Source organism: Pseudorasbora parva, unplaced genomic scaffold (assembly GCF_024679245.1).
Source record: "Pseudorasbora parva isolate DD20220531a unplaced genomic scaffold, ASM2467924v1 scaffold_31, whole genome shotgun sequence".
NCBI lineage: Eukaryota > Metazoa > Chordata > Actinopteri > Cypriniformes > Gobionidae > Pseudorasbora > Pseudorasbora parva.
The window spans coordinates 917,626-925,795 of NW_027125103.1; the positions used below are offsets into that span (position 1 = coordinate 917,626).

Below are 8,170 nucleotides of genomic sequence, written 5' to 3' on the forward strand. Positions count from 1 at the left end.
ACTCAAGCAATTTTTAAATCAGTACTCTACGGTCAAACTGTAAAATTACTGTACAAACAACATTTACACACTACCCAGTTCAGTTCGCGATTCAAAGTCAAGCTGTAATTGTCAAATCATTGCCATGACAGATGGTATAGATTGTTAGCTGAGCAGTGAAACAGCCAATAAGAGCAGAACTCTGCATTAATAGTCACAGCCCTTCCAAATAAGGCGAAAACAGAGCATTAGATCCTAGGGAGAATTTCTAGGGATGTAAACGGACCCGTAAAACCGTATCTGGACAAGCTGACCTTAAATAAGCCACATACCCTCTATTTAGATATCAGAACAATTTGAAATATTGTTTCAAATCATTCTAGGGCACCTTTAAAACCATGTAATCATGCATAAATCTTTAGACAATTTGAGTGCACACGAGGCAACAAAGACTGATTGTATAAAATCAATTTTATTTGAGTCATGTCTTGCATCCAGTACCGAGTCAAATCATGGACAGGGTGACGTGTAGGTGGTCTCAAACGCATCACCTGAAAGAGGAACATGAAGTGAGCTTGATCAATTTCAGTGAGTTCAGCCAGAGCAAAGCACGATTAGGAAAAAAAGCGTACTTGGCTGATAGTAGTCATAAATGTTGATGACTGCTGGCTTGAGATTTTTCACTGCAAGAACCTGGTTCAGCCGAAGAGTGTAGCTCATGGGGACTCCTTGGGGAACCTACGAGACCGAAAGGATGAACAGTATTCGAAGATGGCAGCTAGTGAATATACCCAGTGTACAAGGTCTCACCTCTTTCAGATACACTAGGACATGATCATCATCTGCGTCAACACGCTCCACTAGTGGAGCAAACGACTGGGGTGGAGATCCAAGCTGAGGGGAAAACCATAGTTTACAGACAGACAATTATATTTGAAGGAGCTTCTAGCATCTTGGGACCAAATCATCTTGAACACAAACCGGTGACGTATCTGCAGTGAAGCCTGACAGGAGCTTAATGTCCACGATAACCATGTTAGTGCTTGCTTTTACACCGTTGTATCTGAATGTGTAATGGGGGGAAATAAGTGGTTTAGTCAACAGGATCAATGCAAGAGTCAAACAAGAGTTGGTTTCAGGAAACCAAGCCAAAGATAGCCTTACGTCACTATGAAGTTCAACTTGAGATTGGCTCCAAGCCGTTGGCAGTCTCCCTTAACCGCCGCTTCAACACTCAGTGTCCTGGTGACTTTAACGGGTGTTGGGATGTTGTAGAAACATGCAATCTATAGTACGGAGAGCTTTTTAAGAAATTGGATTTGCACAAGACACAGGAGGTGAAGATACAGACCTGCACAGACACACAGTTGGATCCTGAGGCTTTAACACTATATTTGCCAGGAACGTTCTTCAGCGGTTTCTCCTGATACAGCAGCCTGTTATCCCGATTCACGGTGAAACTATAAGAGTCTCCTCCTACCACTGAGGACTGTACAGTAACGGTGCTGAAGCCGTCCAAACTAAACACTTGAGCAGCGTACACAGACAGGGCATGAAGAGCCACCACAGTGTCCTGAAAACAAGCACCAGATTAAAAACCCCACTTAATGAGCGTGCTCATGTTTGGTAGTCAGAGGCACCTGTGTCGAGGAGAAGCCTCCATAGGGATTCTGCTGGGTCACCAGCCAGTTGACAATGCGGTTAGCATAGCCCAGATTAGCCGTCGTGAGAGGCTGAACAGCGAGAACCGCTAACAGCACGTAAGCATTGATCTCAACCGCTAGAGTATCACCAGATGTCGTCTGGGACCAATGGAGCTTAGTGCCTTAGGAGGAGATGGAGGGGAGAAAGTTGATGGCAAAGGCGATAACCAATATCAAGAGGCTGGTGTAAATGTCACCTTCAGAAATGGCAAGGTTGTCCAAGGTAGTTAAAAGCTGAGATCGAGTGGTGGTCTCTCCAGCTAGACTGAAGGTGTAGGCAAGCAGAGCCGTGGCATAAGTGTTTCCCAGGTTCCCAATGACAGGCCTCAAGCAGGACAGAGCGTTGGTAATGACGGGATCCTGAAATCAAAGCAAGCGTCAGGCAGCAAGGTCACCTGCAAGGAACACATACAACTACGAGATGTTTTACCGTGGCAGGGACGCCTAATTCAAGCAATGACGCCACAACGTAGCCAGTCATGGTCACGTGGTCGCCAACTCCCCCCTAAAAAACAAAAGATTTAGAACATACCAAGTCTATTGGTTCGAGCATTAAGAAACGTATAAGGCACCTTCATGTCACTGTGGTACAGAGTTCCCTGTTGCATGAAACAGCCATCTGAACGCTGCTTGCTGATCAACCAATCCTTTGCAGTCTGCAGGACATTTGGATCAATGAAGATGAATTGCCCCGCTAGACCAAAAGACCTCAGGACAAAGGCAGTCAACCTGGCCGTGAAGAAGGTGGTGACAAACTGAACTTAAACCGAAAGTGCCATAACAGCTCATACACTCACAACAGTAGAACAGGAAGCAGCTCACTATGTATTGGATTCGTCATGACCGAAGGTGCTGTATGAACCATCCTCGTGTCTGTAGTTCAGTTGTCCTTGATATCCTGATTAGGTCAAAAGCCACATGTAAATTAGTCAGGCAGTTAGACAGTCTGATAGCCTAAGGGGAAGAGCAGGACTAAACCTTCTTGTCATTTAGGCTCCTAGACATTTAAAGTGGATTGGTCGTCCATACCGATTCGAAGGTAGCCTGTGGCGGTCTCTCGAATGGCTGCAGTGAGTTGCCCCGTGACCTTCAGGTACAGCAGGACGTAAATATTGGGAGCAAGAATGATCATATTCTGTTCTCCACAGCCAGAAGGCATCTGTAACAACCCATCTAGATTCTTCAGTGCACGACCCATTATATCCCCTACAAGAGGAGAAGCATAAAGCCCACATCAGAAACAACGTTATTCAGACAAACATAATGCGTCACTTTCTACTCCATGAAATGCTTTACCAAGGACTGAAACGGAGCATCTGGCTGATCCCTCAATTACATTTTTCGGAAGTGTCACAGTCACGTCTTCAGAAAGAACGCTTCCTGTAGACCGAACAAAGGATCAGCGTTGAACACTAGGCTAATGTTTGGCTGAACAGGGATAAATCATTGAGTGCAAACAAACCCTTTGGACACAGTAACCAACTCTGGGTGTTTGTCCTTTCAACTCCTTCAGGCTATAAAAAGCAATAAAACACCACATCAGTAAAGCAGAATGAGTTCCAATGTCAAACTCCTGAAGGCCGTTTTTACACTTACCAGGACAAGTAGACTTCGAGTGACAACGTCAACGCGTCCTCTGGACGGCACGGTCACTGCCTCAGTGCCACATCGAGTGCGGGATGGCTCGGCTGAAGCGTTGACCGTCACATTGACCGTTCCTGTGGTGACAGACAGGAAGTGAGCAACACCGTTCACTTCAAATTTAGAAACTGCCGGTACAAAACTGACCGAGAACAGAAGCTGAGAGAACCCATTTGAAGGTCTTTCTCCCATTGGCACAAAGACAGGATGAGTACGGATCAGGATATTCTGTAAGAGTGAAGTTTGTGGATGAAGCTGGAGTCACTTTAACCTGCCAATGAAACGGAGCACATGAAGCAAAGATGGGACCTTCTCTATACATATCCATTATATAAAAGGTAAATAAACCATGACAGACCATGATACACTTGGACAGATAGCTGAAGACCGTGGCCTTCAGATCAAAAGACTCCCCACGGACTATAGAGTATGGCAGGGAGAGCTCCAGGAAGAAGGGCTGGAAGACCGTCAGCAGAGTGGGAGGAGCCAGACCGAAACCTATTGAGGACAGGCAGAACGCCTCAGTCTCCCATGTGGTGATGGTGTCAGGAACAGTGAGGGGAACTTGTGTGGATCCAGTGGCTCTGAAGGACAGCAGAAGAGCAATAAAGGGGAATTCGTGAGTTTACTAGTACGTACTTCAGAAGGAACAAGATCCTTCACTAACCCCACTTGAGCAAGCTGCCAGAACCAGGTTTCTGGAAAGTAAGTCCTGATGGTCACATCAGAAGAGGAAGCGTCGCCTCCAGCACTTGCTTGTAAAAAAAAACACGACGATTCACCAGTGAAAGGGACAAGCAATTTCACACACTCTTGGTATATTAGAATATTTATTCTGCAGACTATGCAAATATATCACAAAGAATGAGGAATAAGCTCCAATAACTGAAGGCAAGTTCACCAGGTCATTGACAGTCTCACTAAAATAACCTACCATCTGGAAAGCGAGAATACAGCCGGCATGGAGGGGCTCGTACAGCAAGATTTGTTGCGATCTTCATTCCCAGGCTCTGTAATAGTAACGAGTCAAAACAATAGTCATTGACTTGAGTCTTATTCAGTGACTACATGGCTATGAATATTTTCTACCTTGAATGCTGTGTAGGCTTGATTTGTAGGAACAGTGTAGGGAGGATAAATCCTCCCTACAGCAGCCTCAACAGCTCGACGGGGTGGAAAACCAAAACATGGTTCATCCTCAACACTGTACGGGTAACCTGATAGTGAGCGCACTGGGAGCAAGTCAAACACCTGGGACCATGAAACAATTGCTTTCTGTAAAAATATTGCACTAAAAGCCTTTTGGCATGTTATGTTCAGAGTTTATAATGTAAGGCGTTACAGCGCAAGGTACAACACTGCTGTAATCATAACAGCCCTATAATAGCATAGGTTTGTCAGCATTACAAATTCTAAAGCTGAACCTGAATGTCAAGCAAGCTCAAGGATTTAAAGAGCAACTGCACATGGATACCATTTCAGCACTCAGGCGTCTTCCTGGCTCCAAGATCCGGACGCTCTGATCTACAGCACTAAGGCCACACAGAGAGCCTGCTTGAGCAGAGACCGTCAGAACATTTCCCTCAGCAGGAACAGCTGTAGCAGGAGAGAACCGTAGAGACACCTGGAACAAGGATCAATGCTCTGTAAGGCACGTCACCATTCCCCACATAAAGCCAAAATATGCTAGCGCACATCATACCTGGTTTTGGAAACACCTTTCCGTCTCAAAAGACACCGTAGCTGCAACTACATTCTCACTGGGCAGAACGCAGTAGACCAGAATCTGCACTGCTGGAGCCATAGCGACACTGACAGACAGTTGGAACGACACCGAGCCACTCGTGACAGTATTAGAAGCGCTTGCTCTGACTCTCTGAAATCCATGGAGGACAATCACGCCTCTGGACAGGACCTGACAGAAGACAATACAAGATGCTGAACAAACAGACCAGCACACAAATTAAAATGTCCACTCACCATATAGACGATATCAGCGCTGTAGTCGCCAGTCTCTCCAACAAAAGAATACTTCACGGTCACTGGAAACACAGCACCACATTTGAGTGGCTGCTCGAGTGTCACTATAGTCAGTTCACTAAATGATGGGTTGTCAGGAGAAACGGGTCGGAGAAGTTGAACAACCCTCGTATCTGTAGTGAAGTATGGGGATTTGTAACCATAACCAACCACTGGAGTCACACTCGCCTGGGGAACAGTGAATGGAATTGGTCTCTTGCAAGAGTGAGTGGTCGACAGTCACAAAATATAAAGAGCAAATCGTACCACCAGATTGAGATCAGCTTTTGGAAGATTAGCAGTGTTGAGGGAGAACGTGGCCAGTCCGTTCTGGTTTGTGGTCAGATTCAGCAGCAGTTTGTTTGGCCAGCTGTTACCATCCAGGAGATACACAGCTTTGCTTCCAATTGGGGTGCCATCAAAACGAGACACTGATAGCTGGTAGGAGTGACCAAGGTCAGGAAAGGAAACCAGTGTAAAGGCTTCTGCAACCAGGGATAAAAGTTACCTTTCCATTAATCGTTAATCCAGGTTCAAAATAATCTGGGATGTCCACAAACGTGACCTTGCCGACTTCAAATGTAATGGACACCGTTGCAGATTTTGACATCACTACAGCTGAAAAAACAAAACAAAAAAACTAACAAACAGGTCAACTCCCGCCATAGAGAGCCGTTGGCTCAGATCAGCCAATAGCTCACCTGTTCCCTCCTCAGTGACGGTCACATTTACAAGAAATGTGTCTTGCATATCATTTTCAAGCGCAGTGCCAAAAAACACTGATGTAGCGACAGCAAGGACAGCACAGCCAGTAGCATTCATCTGGTAGCAGAACAGAAGTGGTCACATTGAAGTCAAGTAGAAGAAAAACCCTCCATTGTAAGGCAGGAGTCAAACCTGTGCAGTTTGAGCCAGGCAACGACGGCTCACCCCAGGAACCACAACATATGGAAATGGCTCACGACACACTTCCACCAACACTTGACCAGGTACAGGTTGGCCATATGTGTATCTGGGAAACATCACAACTAACGTCTAGAACTGACCAACCACAAGATAAGAAAATAAAAAGCTTCACTCACTTGGCACAAGCCTCAACTTTCAGTCCCACATCAGCAACGCTGTACGTCTGTGGGATGTTTACGGTCACATCAAACTTCGGCAAAACTAAAGTAGGAAACAAACTTGAACAGGAGCTCAGATCCGTCGTTGAACTGCTGCACATTAGAGGAACAACGACTTACCATATTTTTTCACCTCAAAAACATGGGAGGTCATTTGGTCACCAATAAAAGCCTTTAGTGTATACATCCCTATCTGAGCCTCTGGGTTTAACTTGTGAGAAAGCTGCAAGATCCACCCCGTTGAGGAAACGTTAGTCCACTGGCCAATCCGGTTATTATGATTGTCCTATGAAAACAGTTAGCAGATCAGAGGAAAAACTACAAACAGAGTACAAAAACCTTCATCACCTCCATTCAAAGACTTGCACTGGAGAAAAGTCTTACCTCCACCGCCACCAGATTGTACTGCAAGACACAAATACAGGAATATTAGGCATTTAAGAGAACACTGATGCAGTAGTCAGTGAAGAAAGAGGAAAACGCTGCACATAAGAATAATTTGCAGTTTGATTATGGTCAGGCCTTACCATCTGATCAAGAGGCACAAATTTAGCATCCATGGTGACAACTCTGAAATTCACTGCAAAAACAGCAACAAACGCTCACATAAATAGCATTACACAAATTATCAGAACTGGTGCTAGTGTTTTTTTTCTACAGCGCCAATATTCAACCATGGGTCATGCACTGCTCACCTGTTTGTCCTGGATTGTAGATGGCTTTGTCTGTTTGGATGAAGGTCAAAGGCAGGTAACGTCTGAACATGACTTTCCTCTCTTCGGTCGCTCTGAAGACACTCCCTTGAACTTCCACCTTCAGCTTCTGCACAGATTCTCCATCTACTCTAGGAGCCTGTAGAGAAACTACAGTTAACATACAACAAACCAGACAAGAAAAAGCCACAAGTCTCATGATAACAGACCTGGAAACAAAAGCAGCGGTGAAATGGCTTAGAAGAAACCTGCTGCACAAGTTGAGTCGTGCTGTTTGTGTCATCAAGCAGAGAAACGGTCATTGTAAGACTCTCTTGCGGTTGCAGAAGACTTGCACACAATTTGGCATCAGACCCAGACTCTGTCACTGCAGGGAACATCACCATAAATAATCTGTGAAAACATGAAGGGAAAAAAATAAATAATCCTTGAACATGGAAAGGGATTCAGAGTTGTTGGAGACCTGTGAAGGAGAAGGGGGAGAGGAAAAAAAAAAAACAGTTCACTTCAAAGCCCATGGTACTTACGGCCTTTTCTGTCCATCGACAGCAAAGAGGAATAGAGCTAAAAGGAGCCCTTTCCAAACACAAACCTCCCTCCCCGCCATGAGGAGAAATCAACCAAGACCACACAGAAGGCTCTCAAAAACCTGCAGCACTTCTGTACAGATTCACACTGCTCTACAGCTTAACTCTGAATTATTTGTTCTGATGGCAACATTATTGAAAGGCTCTTAATAATTGGGATCAGTTTGAATTAGCACTCACAGGCAATCAGGGCGTATTTAGGGCGGAGCCCCGGTAATTAATCACAGGGTTGCCAAAGTGACACGGGCTGCGTTCGGAACTGCATACTCATTGACTAGGTGCTCAATTTCAATAAATACTTACTTAACGAGTGCTAAAAGAGTAGGTACTATATTTTCAGGGGTGCTTTTTAATATCCCTCCTCGTTTCCTCGCTCCTCCGTCCTCCATCCTATGACCCGGAAA

General features: G+C 45.2%; 1 pseudogene; it reads right to left on the bottom strand.

Moving 5' to 3' along the window:
• Positions 1-432: 432 nt before the first annotated feature.
• LOC137065803 (alpha-2-macroglobulin-like) lies at positions 433-7,890 on the bottom strand (annotated as a pseudogene).
• Between the last annotated feature and the right edge of the window lie 280 nt (positions 7,891-8,170).